Consider the following 17,399-nt stretch of genomic DNA (forward strand, 5'->3'; position numbering starts at 1 on the left):
ATATCTGCCCTTAGCAGAGTTTGCTTACAACAATAATTTCCAAGTGAGTATTTGCATAGCACCAATTGAGGCGTTGTATGGTAGGAAGTGTAGGACTCCTTTGTGTTGGACGGAGTTGGATGAAAAGAGGGTTGTTGGACTGGATTTAGTTCGAGAGACTAAGAGAAAGTGAAGTTGATTTGTGATTATTTGAAAGCAGCAAGGGATAGGCAGAAATCTTATGCGGATTTGAAAATCGAGATATCAAGTTTAAAGTTAGAGATAAGGTGTTCTTGAAAGTATTACAGTGGAAGAATGTTTTGAGGTTTGGAAGGAAGGGAAATTGAGTTCAAGATATGTTAGACCCTATGAAGTTGTTGAGAGGATTGGTTCGTTAGCTTATTGGCTTAAGTTACTAATAAAGCTTGAGCGAATTCATGATATTTTCCATGTGTTGATGTTGTAGAAGTATCATTCATATCCATCACATATTGTGCCAATAGAGGAGATTGAAGTTTGAACTAATATCATGTATGAGGAAGAAACAGAAGAAACAGTTGAGATTCTAGCTGGTGAAGAGAAGGTTTTGCAAAATAAGAAAGTTTTGTTGGTTAAGGTTTTGTGGTGCAATCATAAGGCAAAAGAGGCTAATTGGGAAGCTGAAGATGTGATGAGACAGTAATATCCTTATTTGTTTAGCTTAGGTAAATTTCAAGGATGAAATTCTTTTTAGAGGGGAAGAGTTGTAACACCCCAAAATAGGGCCTAGAAGTTTTAGGGGTATTTTAGAAATTTTGTGACATCGTAAATAAAAAATGTTTTCAACTATGGTTTTTAGGAAATCAAATCAATTTTTGAAAAAGTGTTTTAGAAACCTATAATCTTAGAAATTGTGAGCATTTATGCCACAATTTTACCAAAATTTTAAAATAGACCTATTTCTTTCCCCCATGCACAGTTTTTCACAAAAGTCTTTTTCATTATTTTTTCTTCAAACCTTAATTCAATTGATTTCCTCCATTCCCATAGCATTAATCTTCATATGAATTTCAAGAAAAACACTCAAAATACTATTAACTTTTTCATATTCCTCACATGTTGGTTTCTCAGATTTGCATAAAAAATATGAAATTTTCTCCCATCGAATGTAACCGTTCGTCTTTCTATTTGTTTTAAACATTATCTAGTCTTTAAAACTGAGTTAATAGCCATTTAATCACAAGTTTTAAATAGAAGCCAAAAATTGGGTTGTTAATGGTGGATTCCAAGATTTTGAATAAAAATGTGTTTTCAAAGTGATTTTCAACTGTTTTTAACATGATTAGAAGGTTTCTAAACTAACTATGAAGTTTTGTTAAGAATTTCTCAAGTTTTAATGAATTATCATCATAATAGCCATTTTATGTCGAAAAATTTTGATACTATGAATTGAGAGATTTTGTGTAGTTTAAAGGTTGGGAATTAGTCCTACATAAATGTTTAGATGAATGGAATTTGTTTCATGCAAAAATATTAAGTTTAGACCGAGATATTCAAATTTTAAGTTTTCTATGTCGAAGGTTTTGGTTAGAAAAGAATTTAGCTAAGGCTTAGGTTTTTGATTATTTGAGGTAAGTCATTGGCTGATTATTGGTAGTGTATTTGTGTGGTTTGTCTTGTTAAAGTGTCGGAGTCGATAGGACCTTCAACGAGTAGAGACAAAGGCAAAGAAAAGCTTGTTTAAGCTTTTGGCTTTGAGGCAAAAGCATATTTGGTGAGTGTTTGGAGTCGTTGCTCGTAGATGATTCATTGTGTAAATTAGGAATTTAGAGGTAGCCTAAACCCCTACTTTAAATTCTAAATGTAAGTCTTCTTATACTAAGATTCATTGTGATATATGTGTGCTTGTGCAAATATAGAAATATGAATGTATATGTGATTCTATGACATGTGTTATAAGCTTGTGATGACTGTTGTCTTCATGCCAAGTGACAATGATATATTATGTTCATATTATGAATATGCAGTGAATGTGTGCGGAAAATTGGTAAGTAATGTGTGATAAAATTGTGGATATTTTGGCCTTTCGACCTTATGAGATTGTTGGATATAGTTGGCATGCCATAGGATTGTGAGTACTCACCTTTGTGTCGTTATTTTGGGCATTGAGGCCCGGGACAGTTCTGGAGGGATAAGGGAATGTGAGCACATTCACCATGATATGTTTAGTGTGTTGGAGAGCATTAGCTATATGCTTCACTTTTGGGACATTTTCAACTCTATGAGTCATTTGGTGTGTTGTAGATCCGTGTATCCAATGAGTGGTGATCGTGCCCACTTTTATGTTTCATAACCTCAAGTTCCAAATTACCATTATTTATGACTGTTATGTAAAGTGATATATGCTTAAAAGCTAATGTGATTACCATGAATATGAGCTAATATGTTATGCATGAGTAAATATAATATGACACTAAAGTTAGGATTGTTATAATTATGCCATTTAGTTGTTGTTAATGCATAATGACTTGTTTGCATGGTAGTTATTATGAACATTCATTGAGTTTGTTAAGCTTACGCACTCCTTTTAAACTATTGCAGATAAGTAGTGCCGATGTGAGCGGTGTGGTCTTCAATGTAACACCCCAAAATAGGGCTTAGGAGTTTTATGGGTATTTTAGGAATTTTAGCCTTAGAGTGTTCGAAATTTTGCAAAATGGCTTATCGGTAATGTTTTTTACTAATGTTTTTTACTAAGGTTTTTAGAAAACTAAATCAATTTCTAAAAATGAGTTTAAAATACCTTTAATTTTGAAAAATAGGACTGATTTGTAAACGAGTTAAAATTGAGAGTTTTTATGAAGCAAATCGCCCAAAATTGTAAATTGAACCTAAAAACCCCCATGCGACAACCTTATTTTCATGATAGTTGCTCTCCTCTTTACTTGTGTCATTTATTACTCTCCCAGGTCTCTTCTACTTGATTTTGATCCTTAAATCCTAATTACTCTTGATTTGTAACATACCTTGAACTTTAAATCTCCATTGAAACCAAGAAAACACCCAAAAACCTTCATCATCTTCTCCAAAACGTGAGTTTTCTGGGTTTGCATCAAATCTCATTTTTCTTCCACCGAAGGTATCCATTCATCTTTCTATGAGTTTTAAATGATATCTAGTCCTTTAAACTGATTTTTAGCCATTGAAACACATGTTTTAAATAAAAGCCGAAAATTGGGTCTTTAATGGTGAATTTTTGGTTTATGGATAAAAACATGGTTTCAAAGTGTTTTTCAACTTGTTTTAACATGATTAGAAGGTTTATAAACTTACTTTGAAGTTTCGTGAAAGATTTCTTAAATTTTAATGAATTTTTAGAAAATAGCCATAAAACATGTCGAAAAAGTCAATACTATGAATTGAGTATTTTATTGTAGTTTAAAGGTTGGGAATTAGTAATAGGTGAATTATAAGATGAATAGGATTGTTTGTAGGTGAAAAGATTAAGTATAGATTGAGATATTCAAATTTAAAGTTTAATATGTTATAAGTTTCGATTACATGGAAACATAGCTTAGGCTTATGTTTTAAATTGCTTGTGGTGAGTTCTTAGTTGATTATTGAATGAATTATTGTGTGATTTGTTGTGTTGAAGTTTCAAACTCGATAGAACCTTTACGAGTGGAGATAAAGGCAAGGAAAAGCTAGTTTGAGCTTTCAGTTTTTCGGCAAAGGCGTAATTGGTGAGTGTATGGAATTACTACTTGTAAACATGAGTCATGTCTTATTTGGGAATTTAGATGTAGCCTAAACCCCTACTCTAAGTTCTGAGCGTAAGTTTTCTTAAATTTATCATTATTTTGTGGTTGTGTATTGTGCATAAAATGTGATAGTGAGTATGTGATTACTGTGTAAAGTGTAATTGTATACATGAAATAAATGTGTAATATATTGTTATATGACTATGCTAGTGTTTTGTAAAAGAAGCTAATATGCAGTGATAGTGCACGGTTAATCAGTAAGTAATATGTGTTTTTTTTCAGATATTTTGGCCTTGTGATCTTGGAACCATTGGATATAGTTGGCATGCCATAGGATTGTTAGTACTCACTTATATGTAAAGTGGTTTTGGGCATTGACGCCCTGGGACATGTTTAGAGGGATAAGGGAATGAGAGCTAAGCTCTATTCAACGGGACATGTGAGGGGAAATAAGGAGAGTGTTAGCTATATGCTTCACTTTTGGGGCATGTTTGACTCTATGAGTCTATGTGGTGTAATGGAGATCTGTGTATCTGATGTGTAATGATATAGCTCACTACATGTTTCATAATCCAAGTGTCATCTTATCGTAGTTTATGTAATTGTGTGAAATATGTTCTATGCTTGAATGAGTATATATATGTGTTATGGGAAAGACCTATTAGACGATGCATGAGTTAATACTATATGATGTTAAACTTAAGAATGAGGTACTTGTGAGTAATTGATTGGTTGTCTTGCATGATGACATGTTTGTGTTATAGAAATTCTTGCATTCACTGAGCTTGTTAAAGCTCACCCACTCATTTCAACCTATGTAGATTAGTGACATCACAATGTGGACTGTGTGGTTTCCGAGGGAGTGATCCAAGGAAGGCTGGTTGTTATCGTAAGTTCTCTGTTATTTATATTTGTATTGGGAAATAAGGCAATGTGGTAGACTTGTTTAGTGTCATGATATGTTTAGGTTATTTACCAACATTATTGTTTTGTTTTTGGAAATTTGCGAGTTTATTTGTTTGCTTATGTTCTTGAACTTTAATGATGGCTTGATGTATCTTTTTTAGACTCATTTAGACGATTTGGACTGGTACATTTAGCTTTAGGATGATTATTTATCGAAGTAAGTGATGCATGATACTTAGAATCTAATTTGGAATTAGTTCATTACATATGTATGTTGCATTTTGATGTCTAGGAGTAGAGGTATCGATATTCGAGACTTAAAATTGATACCTCCGTGTTTTAAAATGTTCAGGGAGTCAAAATAGAGATTTAGTATCGATACCTTATCTCGAGTATCAATATTCGGGGATAAAGTATCAATATTTTATGGTAGGTACCGATAATATTCGACAATTGGGATTTTTGGTCGAGAAATAGTATGCTCATTTGGTATCATTTTTCCAAGTGGTACCGGTACCACTTAAAGAAAATATTGATACCTTAACGTCAGTATCGATACATGTGGACATTTTTCTGAATTTTTTCTAAATGTCCTTTATGCATGTTTCTAACTATATGTAAGACTGATTAATGAATGATTTGCATGTAACAATGTAAATTAACTATTTGGACAACTTAAAACTTATTCTATTCAACAAAAGATGATCATTTTGCTTGCATCTAGTTTCCCAATAGATGTACATGAGAGGAGACGATGGTGTGGCATCCCATATCTAGGCTTGGCGACTAGGCTGAGTATAGGGTGTTACATTCAAGGGGTGATCCAAGCCAAAACTTTAGTAGCTATTTGTAGGTGTTTATTTGATTATTTATGTTTTTGGAATAAAGAAAATATGGTAGACTATATGCTATGATTATTAAGTTGATTACATGTTTATTTTGCTTAGAACCTATGAACTTAAAATATGTTTTATTGGTTTCTTGCTTAGTCTTGACTATGATGTTTTGGAATGATATTTTAGGCTTTTTAGTGTCCATTTGATGAGGTGAATGATGCATGATGTTTGTGTTTATGTTGGTATAGATTATATGCTTGAAACTGTTGTATTATTATGGTGTAGAGTAGAGGTATTGATATTCGGGTTTTAAAAATAATACCTCTGTGATTTTCAAAAGTGTTGGAAAAAAGTCTTATAATTTGGTATCGATACCACATCACGAGTACCGATACTCAGGGTAAAATTATTGTTACTTTTTGAAATGTATCGATATTTTTTAGCGTTTTATTTTTAGACAAGAAATATAATGCTATTTTGATTTAAATTTTTCAATCGATATCGATACCGTGTAAGGAAAACATCGATACCCATGATCTAGTATCGATGCCTATGTAGTAAGTTTTGAAATTTTGCTAAATGAACCCTATGCATGTTTGATTATATTTATAAGACTATTCGATGTATCTTTTGTATGTATTAAGTATGATTAGAGTAAGTTTGACTTATAACTTGTGCGTATGTTAAAATGGAAGACGTTTCTTTAATAATGAACTCATTTCTACTGTGTGTGATGTTGGATGGTGGTATAGCATCCTGATTTTTGGGCTAGGCAATTGGGCTGGGTATAGGTGTTACATCCATGATCAAGCCAGCTTCCGTACGATTTATCTTTTTCTATTTCTCATTGGGGTCTTTGCCCATACCTTGTCGGCTTTAACCACTTTTGGTGAATTACTCAAATTTCACTTGTGATACTTACGCTTTCTTCTAATTTTCCCCCACCTATGCGGTTTCTTGTACTGATGGCACAAACTTATACCCTGTATTTGAGGTACAGGCTTTCTTTTTGCATCTATGCCTTGGCAGACTCTTTGGGATGTTGTGGTCTTATACTCTTCCTATCTCGTTCCGTTATCCCATCTGACTTACCTCGTGTTTACTGTCCCGATGTACTTTCTTTGTTCTGTGTTTACCCTCTCGGTGGACTATCTCTATTTTGTGTTTATTGTCCAAATGAAATTTTTCTGTTCCATGTTTACTGTCCCGATGTACTATCTCTATTCTGTGTTTACTGTTCCGATAGACTTTCTCTCTATAGATGCCATGGAGTTTTCATCCATGGTTTTATACCGCTTCGCCATCTTGGTGTATTTCATCATGATGTCATGAATGCTTTCATCAATGGTCTTACGCTATGTATTTCATACTAGACTATCATAGCCTCTTTCATCTATGGTCTTACACCATATACCATTATCATGATGTCGCCTCGAATGACCAGTCGATACCGTCGTTGCGATAAATACCATTCCATGATTCATACTACCTGAATCCTTATCCCGTTACCTCCTTTACACCACCTAACCTTAATGCTCGAACACTGAATATTATCCTAAGTGGGTTTTCCCGAAAAACATGTAATGCATACTCATGTCATCATATTATCACGCTCATGCAAACGTGTCATACTTAAACAACGTAAACCATAACATCAGGTTTAGAGTCTAGAACTCACCTTAAGATTTATCGTCTCCATACCTTATCCTTTTCTTAAACATCAGAGCTTCTATTCTTCAAGCAGCAACTTACAACCAAAAACCTACTAGTTAAACTTGCATTTCATCTTAAAAGCTTAGACTTTCATAAGCATGTAGAACCCTAAAGATAGTTCTAAAGATGCATCACCTTACTGTACGTACACAAAAGGGTTAAGAACCTTACCCATTTGTTGGTTTCCTACTTTCCAGCTCCATCCTCATGAAGTCTGCTATATGCAAAACCTCCTATGGTCACTCATTCTTCGATCTACCGAAAAAGATGAAGAATAGGACAAAATAAAAAAAAGTTAGGAAGAAAATCATCCTTGGGAGCCATCTTCCCAACTATTTATAGCCCTTCCTACGCTATTACAAACCTCATGAGAGTTGTGTATCACTAATTATTATGTCTACCACTAAGGAACCGACGGGTTCTGTCCCAACCGAACTAGAATTATATATCAACCATGTCCAATTTAGTTTCTAATTTTCATGTTTCTTCCAATAGGGAGTGCTAGCTTGTGGTCTCTCCCAATATAGTCCTCTAATTATTTCAAGTTATTAGGAATCTGGGTGTTACAAAGGGGTTCGCAAGTGAAAGACAGTCAAAGGTGGTTAAGTTCACTAAGGTCACTCAGATGTTTAACCACTTGGGTTAACATAAGAAGGAGTCCACCATGAGCTACCTGAGATGGATCATCTTTTGAGAAGTGGTAGGTTACAATTCATTAGAAACTAGAAGTTAATTTATGTTATCTAGAAGATTGGATAGATATAGACAAAAAGTTTAGGGCCAGACGATAAGGGTAAGGACCTGAGATTTAGGAGATCATTAATGTAAAATAGTCAAAGGCAAATAGATGAATGTGTAACCAATTGTGTGGGACAAGTAGGTTAAGGTGCAAAGGAAGTTGGGATACTACAGAATTAGGCATGTACCACCAGAGGATCATTACCGTAAAAGAATACATGTATGTCTCAGATAGAGAAAATGTTCACCAATGGTAATTTGTAGAAAAAAGGGGGAGACATCAACCTCGCCAGTGATGTAACAACTCGTTTTTCAATGGTGATGGAATAGTGGTTTCAGGACCACAAATTTTCATCGTGTTGACTAATAAATACTATTTGTAGAATATTTACGGAGTCATAAGTTTCGTATTAAAGTTTGGTTAATAAATTTTAATGTTTAGATAACTAATTAAGGAAAAAGAACTAAATTGAAAAAGGTGCAAAACTTGATAATTATAGCATCAAGATGATCAAATAGCTTAATTATTAAATAAGGGTAAACTTGTATGGTAATTAAACCATAGTAAAAGTATGTGGACAACTTTGGATATAGATATAGTTAAATTACAAGGTTATAAATAAGGGTAAAATTGTAATTTAATAAATAAAACTTAAGAAAAGTTAAAGTAAAACATCATATTCTTCCTTAGTGACATTTTCCACTGAATATTGAATGGTGAAACACCATTGAAAGGTTGTGGAGGTTCAGCTCTCTATTAGGTTTGCATGGTATGATTTTTAAACTCGTTTCTTGTAGTTTATATGTTTTTGAGATCGTTGCAACTAGGTCCAGCTAACGCGGACCTTTATTTTTGAAACTGTCAAAGATTTTGAAATGTACCATTGATGAATTCTTATTGTTCATGATGTTAATTGGTTAAATAGAATTTTTAATTGTTATTCATGATTAATTTATATAGTGGTTTTTATTAGATTTTGGTTTAAGGATTGAATTGATTGAATCTTAGATTTCATAGTGAAATTTTGTGAATTTAGAATAAATATGGGTTGGAAATAGAAGGGTAAAGATTCAGATAGCTTGAGTATTTGGAAAAGTTTGCTAAATTTGGAAAAATTTAAGCTTAGGAATTAAATTTTTAAAAAAATGTAAAAGTTTAGGAAAAATGTGAAAATAATGAAAAGTTTAGGGTCCTATGCATTGAATTGTTATGAAATGTATGTGTAATTAATAGATTGTATTTAACTATTATATAGATCAAGAACCGAACAAAAAAGATAATAATTGTGGCAAGGGAAAATTACGGAGTAGTAGGGGCATATAAACCGTAAGTGAATCTTAGTTGAGTTCATAGTATTTTAATGTGTAAAATGAATTTCTACTTATGATTCTTTAATTAATATATTTATAGAAAATTATTGTATGAATGCACTTACGTGCCTCTATTATACTTCGATACCCCTGATTGCACATACGTGCCCCTGTTTGTACTTCGGTACCCCTGATTGCACTTACGTGCCCCTGTTGTACTTCGGTACCCCTGATTGCACATACGTGCCCCTGTTTGTACTTCGGTACCCCTAAATACACTTACATGCCCTAGTTGTACTTCGATACCCCTGATTGCACATACATGCCCTTGTTTGTAGTTTGGTACCCCTGAATTCACTTACGTGCCCCTGTTGTACTTTGATACCCCTGATTGCACATACGTACCTCTGTTGGTACTTCAGTACCCCTGGATGCACTTACGTGCCCCTATTTGTACTTCGATACCCCTGATTGCACATTTGTTCCCTTGTTTGTACTTCGGTACCCCTGAATGCACTTACGTGCCACTATTTATACTCTGGTAACCCTGAATCAAATAGAATGTGAATTGTATCTAATTGTATTTAGCTCAAATATTATACTATGTGGATTGTTTTGTAGATAATCATTGCTGTCATTTTGGAAGGATCAATCAAGTGGCTCACACTATCCATCTAAGTTGGTAGTTTTTGTATCTCCTAGGGTAGTGGCATGTATATTTAGCTGGATATGTTGTTGAAATGTATATGATGTTATGTAATGGTGATTTGGATGTTTATGTTTTGAAGTTTATGTTTAATTGGTAATTGCAATGTCTTACCAAAGTATGTCATTTTGGTCACTTATAAGTGCATGTATATAAGGTTGTTTTGGTATGTTTTAAATGACTTGATAATGGTCATTTGTGGTGTGTTTTGGCACTTATTTGAAGTAGGTCTTTATGCAAGAAATGAGGTAGAATTAACTGGATTTGGTAAATGATGTTTGATTCAATTGTGGTGCCTTTGAATGACACATTGGTTAGGTAAAATAAGATGATTGAAATGGCATGTTTATGTACGTTTGAATGGTGTTTGAATCCCTTGAATGTGTGCCTAAATGGTTTAAGTGATTGGGTATGAAATGGGCTTGTAATGGTTTGATTTTAGGTACATTTTGGGTTTACATGGCCTAGAACCTAGGTGTGTGACACAACCGTGTGAGGCACACGACTATGTGCCATCAGAGGGTTTCTTAGTGTACAAGTCAGTGAGTTACATGGCCTAGCACATAGCCTGGCACACGGGCGTGTGGCCCTACTCAGTGAGTTACATAGGTTGGGGCACGGGCTGGGACACTACCGTATGTTCTTTGTTTGAAAGTTACACGACCTGGGGCTATGTCACATAGCTTGGCCATACAGCCGTGTGACTCATGTTTCCAATTTTTGCCACTTTTTTCCTAACTTTCTAGTTTGTTTCAAATTAGTCCTGAATTGTCTTCAAACTATTTTTAAGGCCTCGAGTGATCGATTTAGGGACAAAATGTATGTGATTGAATATTTTATGATATATTTAAGTTATTGAATGTTATGATGTTTAAATGTTTTTTATTGTACAATAATGCTCTGTAACCCTGATCTGACAACGAAGATGGGTTAGGGGTGTTACAAGTGAAATTTTTGGAAGACCAAGGACAACTAGGGAGTCGGAATCTCCACTTAAAATTTTATTCCTTAAAAGTTTCTAAATGATTACGAGAGTACCATGTTGTAGATTCCCACTAAGTTCATTCTGACTTATAAACTTGCTGCTTATTCGCAGGATAAAATTTTGACTTGAGAATCGAGTGGAGGGACCAAGCCAAACATCACCAGTTTGGGAAAGGTTCTGAGTGTCGTCCATGTGTACAATAGGGGACATTCCTTAGAGGTTTCACTTCGGGCATTAAATTGGATATGTTAATGTTGTAAACTTAAATCAGATTGGCAAATAATGTCAGGAATTACCCACTTAACGAATTTGTAAGAATTGTAAAGTTGATTGAAGTATTACAAATGAAGTTAAATTTTGTAAATTGTAGAAACCAGAATATGTAAATAGGACAGTCAAAGAGTTGGTTAAATTATATGTGGTTTGTGACATTCAGTACCTGGACTTGTGGATCGGGTCGGGTATAGGGTGTTACAAATTTAGTTCTATCAGAGCTTCAGTTTAGTTGGTCCTCTGGACATAGGAAGTTATAGAATAGCCCTATAAGAAGGTTAAGAAAATTTTGGTTTAGTCCTCCAAGTTTTTATATAAGATTAATTTGTATTATGGAAGTGGATGCAGACATTCGAATCATTAAGCCGATATTGGGCATACAATAGTCGAAGAAAGGATTTGAAAGGCCAAGCTTGTGAGACGAAGAAAGAGAATAAATGAAATCTTCATTTAAAATGGAAAGGAAGGCTTTTACAATATATATATGAATAATTAACTTCCCTTTGGAGCAAACTCTCCTCCAGACTGAGGGTCGAATGCTTCTAAGTTTTGAGTATGAAAGAGTCCTCTAGATTCCTTCCACTCCCTCTGAAATCCTTTCCAGCCAACACTTAGAGGGTTGTAAATGTCTTAGCCAAGGGTTGTACTGGTAAATCAATGTAAGCAACTAAAGTTTAATTAGCTTAAGTCAAGGGGACCTAGGATGACCTATATGTGCAGGATCAGGTTAGCCCTTAACCTAGGCAGAAAGTTTTGAATGCCTTATTGAGTGTCAGTCTTATACTTCTCTAAGGCTTCAGCATTCTCCATCTGAATGCGTTCTATATCAATAAGGTGTTGCTTTTAGAGGGACTCCAGTTGGTGAACCGTCTCCTTCAACTCCTTCACCAGGGTTTCAAGGATAGACATTTAGACTCCCATGTGGAGACAGGCCTTGAGAGCTCAGTAGTTTGCTAAAAAAATGTTTCATACGATTAACGGAGCTTGGTAAGAGACTGTTTGCTAAAGAGAAGGGCCCTTTTAGACTCAGCTTGTTTAGCCTCAGGTTAAACATAAGATTTCTAAAGAGCGTAGCTCGCGAGGCTACCTTCCCCTGATAGCATTGAAAGGGAAATCGCCAAATCGAATAGAATGGACAATAACCTATCCTGTTATCGTTGGATAGCAAAAGGAGAGAAGGGATATTGGCCTAAGTTGATATGATACCGTCAAGATAAGAAGGTTTGGACTCCTCCTGAAAAATAAGCATAAACGATGGCGGTAAGAGGTGAAATAAGGGGAGTTGAGGTAGTAGCAAGGGGGTTCGCAGTATTGGCAGACTCAAGAGAAGGAAGAATAAGGATTGAAGGAAGGGGCAGAGGACATGCTAGGGAGTTAGATGTTGGGAATGTTATCATGGTCATCGGGAAGGGAAACATGGATTTTCCTCTAGGAGAATAGGTTGTTTACTTGGTCGGTGGTAGGACAATCTGTTGTCGCTACTCTTCTCAGTTGAAGAGGACCTCATTTCGAGTCTCAACCTTTTGTGGCTACTAGCACAAGCACACATTCTTGAATCAACATCATCTGTAACTTGTTGGGCACTCTCAAACAAGGCCCCTACATCCATGAATACAAACTGGGACATTAGTTTCGCGGACAAGAGGTGAGTGGGACTTGTGAGAGGAATAACAGGTTCAGCAACATTTTCAACTAAGTCTTTATCTGATGACTCAACCAGGAACCCCTGAGCTAAGGTAAGCCAATGTCGGGGATGAATATTGCTGACGGTGTAGAAGAAATCAATGGGCTCCCTCTATTTCCCAATGAGAGCCCAAGCTAAATCACCCTCGACCTAAAATGGCCATGCCTCTTCGAGGACTATACCACTCTAGGATTCACACTTAGATTTCAGTCGAATGCTCGCCAACCATTTGGGCTCCTTCTAACACCCCTTACCCGAGACCGTTGTCGAAGTCGAGCATGAGGCGTTATCTAACTTAACTTACTAGCTCGGAGTATAAAAATTTCCTTTTCAAATTAATTTGCTCATGTTCAATCAATATGTCCCTAAAAAGAGCCCTCGAGACCCTAAAACATACAAAAAAACAGTTCGGGTCCAAACGGGGAACATTAAAAATTTTCCGAATACTTAAACAAAAAAAAATAATTTATTTCATCATTCACAATAAAATTGTCCACCTGCGCGATAGTCACTAATTTAATTATAACTTGAGTTATGAAACTTGAAATTTAGATCTGTAAATTTTCCCTAAAACTAGACTCATATATCTTCTTACCATAAAATTTTTAAAATTTTTGGTTTCGCAAATTAGTACAGTTTATTCTTTAAATTTCCCCTATTTACTGCTCGACAGTTCTAACCCTTCTTCACTAAAAATTAATTATCTCATTGTAAAAAATTCAGATAATATTCTTGTTTGTTTCTTTTGAAATTAAATTCACTAAGAAATATGGACATATAAATTATGACTCATAATTCTTTCTGTACAAATTTTAATGATTTTCTGAAGTCAGAATAGGGGACTTCAAAATTCATTTTGACCCTGTCTCACTAAAATTCTAATATCTCATAATATATAATTCCTTTGCCTACATTGTCTCTTTCATATGAAAATAGACTCAATAAGATTTAATTTTATATCTTATTCACTCCCTATTTCCATTTATACTATCCTTGGTGATTTTTCAAAATCACATCAGTGCTGCTGTCCAAAGACTATTCCATTGCAAACTTTTACTCTTTTATAATTTCTTTGTACTAACCATCATTAAGGCATACATAACACCAAGACATGTTCTTAAATAACCATTTCAAGAGCTAACCATTATCGGGTATTTACTTGCCATTCATTAGCCATAACATAAGGACAGACACAAAATGACCAAGTCCCTATACATGCCATAACTCAAAATGTTTCGTATCACAAAATATTGAGATGGTCTGTTGATAGTGTGAAACGATCTCCGACGTCCTTACGACCCCTGAATTGGCTTGGAGATACTATAAAGATATGGAAAATAAAGGGAGTAAGCATAAAGCTTAGTAAGTTTACAAGCAAATAAATAACAACATTTATCATAAATAAGTATACTCATAAATCATCATCAAGTATCATGATCTTTGCTTCTTCTTTACTTTCTCCCTTACTTGTTTACTTAAATAACTCATGATTATAACTTACTCCTCCCTTGCTGAAATTTCATTCTCAACTGATAACTGAGATACTCTTAACTTTTATAACTCACCTGGATGTATTTGTTATGCTTTTACCTGGACTTTCATGTAACATAGTCCCTTTACTAGCCCGTTGAATCACTTGGAATACTAAGGATACTTGAGTCTCCTGTCTGATAATAACATGCCAAAGCCATGTCCCAGACATGGTCTTACATGGGATGTTTCCTGTACTGCCAATACCACATCCCAGATATGGTCTTACAAGAGAGTTCTCATATCGGTGCCCATGCCATGTCCCAGACATAGTCTTACGGGAGACCTCTCATCTCGGTGCCAACGCCATGTTCCAGGCATGGTCTTACATGGGACCTCTCATAACCTCAGTAATGCCAATGCCATATCCCAGACATGGTCTTTCATGGGATCTCATTCCCCTAATGTCATGACATTTGTATCCGATACGTTCCTAATGTTTCAACGGGACATTTTAACACTAATTCTCTATCATCTCATACTTGAGTCAACATTAAATAATTTTATGAAATAAGTACATAATTGCTGGAAAATAACAACATTAATAATAATTATTGAAATATTGCATTTATTTACCGTAAATTTACCTCAGTACAAAATACGACCAAATCTAGCAACTTAATCCTCAACCTTTTTCTTTCCTCGGTCTAACTCTGGATTTCGTTTCTCTTGATTTACAATCGAGCTTGGAAGCTTGACAAACCCTAACCATGGTTTCTCCATTCAATTTTCTGCCATGGGGTTGAAGATGGACAAAAATGGCCTTTAATTTCTCCATACAGTCAACTTGGGCCACAATGATCTTTGTGTCTATGGTTAGGGATCAGTAACAACAAGAATCGGTAGGAAACGACCACCTTGTGGGAAAATGAAACCACAAAAAGCTTGCTTTTCACCAATCCTTAAGAATAGGTTCGTGACCTTGACGAACACTGAAATAGACCATCCCAATTGAAAGCCCCTGTGTTAGAAACTTCAATTGATAGAAGTGTTGGAAGACACTAAGAAGGGGTGGCTCATTGTGGCTACTACAGTGCAAGAAGTATGCCATTAGTGTCCACCAAGATAGGCAGGACAGTTGCCCCGGCGCAATCCCATATTCATCAAGGACTGCACATAAGAATGGGTGGAAGGGAAGAAAAAATCTAGCCTCTAGCAAGTAGAGGGGTAGTATGAGGCCCTCGTCAAAATCACTTAGGCATTTCCCACCTGTAACAATCTCAAAGTGGTAGGAAAAGTTAGGAAATTGGATACCCCGAGCTACTATGTAGTGTACCATCTCCTTGAGAGTGGTCAATCAATTATACAACAATGTCCCCACTAAAGTACTAGTCTTCTAAGACTGTAAAATATTTTTTTTTCAACAATAACGTTCCTTTGGTAAACCCTTTGACTTTGGGGATCAGAGCCTTTGGCCCTTCCTCCTGATGCAGGTGCAACTCTGAACATAATAATATAGTATAACATGAAAAAAAGAAATGGTGAAGAATTACTTGGAACTAAGAGCTGACTATAGTAGACGGGTAACTCCGGTGAAGGAATAAAGGAATGGAAAGAGTGAGATGAAGGAGGAATACTTAGGGTATATAAAAAAACTAAAATGACAAAAGACTTGTAGGGAAAAGTTTATTTCAGATGAAAGGATTTCATCTCGTGCTTTGGTCTAAATAACCCAGCCAAGAAAAGCTTGAGATAAAAAGTAACCAATTATTTAGGTCCCTAAACTCGCTTTTGACATCTTTCGACCAGGGGAAGGGTTTTTCTTAAACCCCTCATATATCAAATAATGGGAAAGCTCACTGAGATAGACGACCGTCAAACATCTGCTAGTCATAGTGTTCTCGTATAAGATAGATTAGGTAACCTGTCCTGGGGAGCGTCTGGCACAAGAAGTAAGCCAAAGGCCCCGCTAGGAAATCATTGGGGTTATCCTTAAATTCGTTACCCACTATAGATGGAGTGTGGGCAAACCCACTATTCAAGTTTGACAAGTTTATGGAATAATGCTAATATGGTAGTTAATGCCAAAGCAACAGGGATGAGTGGTGATGATCTCTTTTGTGTTGTAGAAGTATAACCGGAGTCTGCCCCTAAATCTAGCTACAAGAGGAAATTTCGAGGCTAAAATTTTCTTTAGGGTGGGGGAGTTGTAACACCCGATTATGTTTATTGACCTACAATTTAAGAATAGCTGGGATTAAATTGAAAGGATTAGCAAATTGTCAGGCTCCACCGAGAGGTTAAAAAAATTTAGTGGTCAAATTGTGATTAGTTGAATCTCAATTTTGATTCAGTTAGGATGGAACTAGCTGGTTCCATAGTGGGAGACAAAATGATTAAGGATGAAGGGTTGAAATGGTCGGTGAAGACCGTGCCTAAAGGAGTGTATATATAGGTGTGTGTGGAGACAGAATTTTTTGAATTCTATTTATAAATCTTACTCTTTACATAACATCATATTCTTTAGTCATTTGAAGAAAAAAATGTTGTAACTAAAGGAAGCTATGCATGTTGTAGTAGTTGTGAGAATTAAAGTCTGATGGTAGAAAAATTTAGGAACTGGTAAGCTTTATTATATCTCTGAACTTGTGGATTGAAGAAAAGAATGAAAAAGTAGCTCCTAAAAGCTCTTACATAACCGTGGATTTTGGTTTTTTAAGGGTTGAACACCTTTAGTTTCGAATGGTTGTCATGCTGAACTACCAGGAGGGAGAAGGCTCTGGGGTTTGGACAAGCTAAGTTGATGAGGATAAAGGAAACTAGGTGAGTGTCTGTACATTGCCTACTAGATGATAGATGATGTTATGTGTCTTGCATGTATCACGTTGATGATGTAATTGTTGGAAAAGATCCGATTTGAAAACAAATTTTCTTACATGGTGAAAAATTAAAATTTTGAAAACCAGCCCGGTTTGTGATATTTATAGTAATAAACCGTAACTGAATCCTTAATTTTTTTCGACTTTCAACCAAACGATCTTTTCTATTATTCTCGTAC

The sequence above is a fragment of the Gossypium hirsutum genome, chromosome D03 (assembly GCF_007990345.1).
Source record: "Gossypium hirsutum isolate 1008001.06 chromosome D03, Gossypium_hirsutum_v2.1, whole genome shotgun sequence".
Classification (NCBI taxonomy): Eukaryota; Viridiplantae; Streptophyta; class Magnoliopsida; order Malvales; family Malvaceae; genus Gossypium; species Gossypium hirsutum.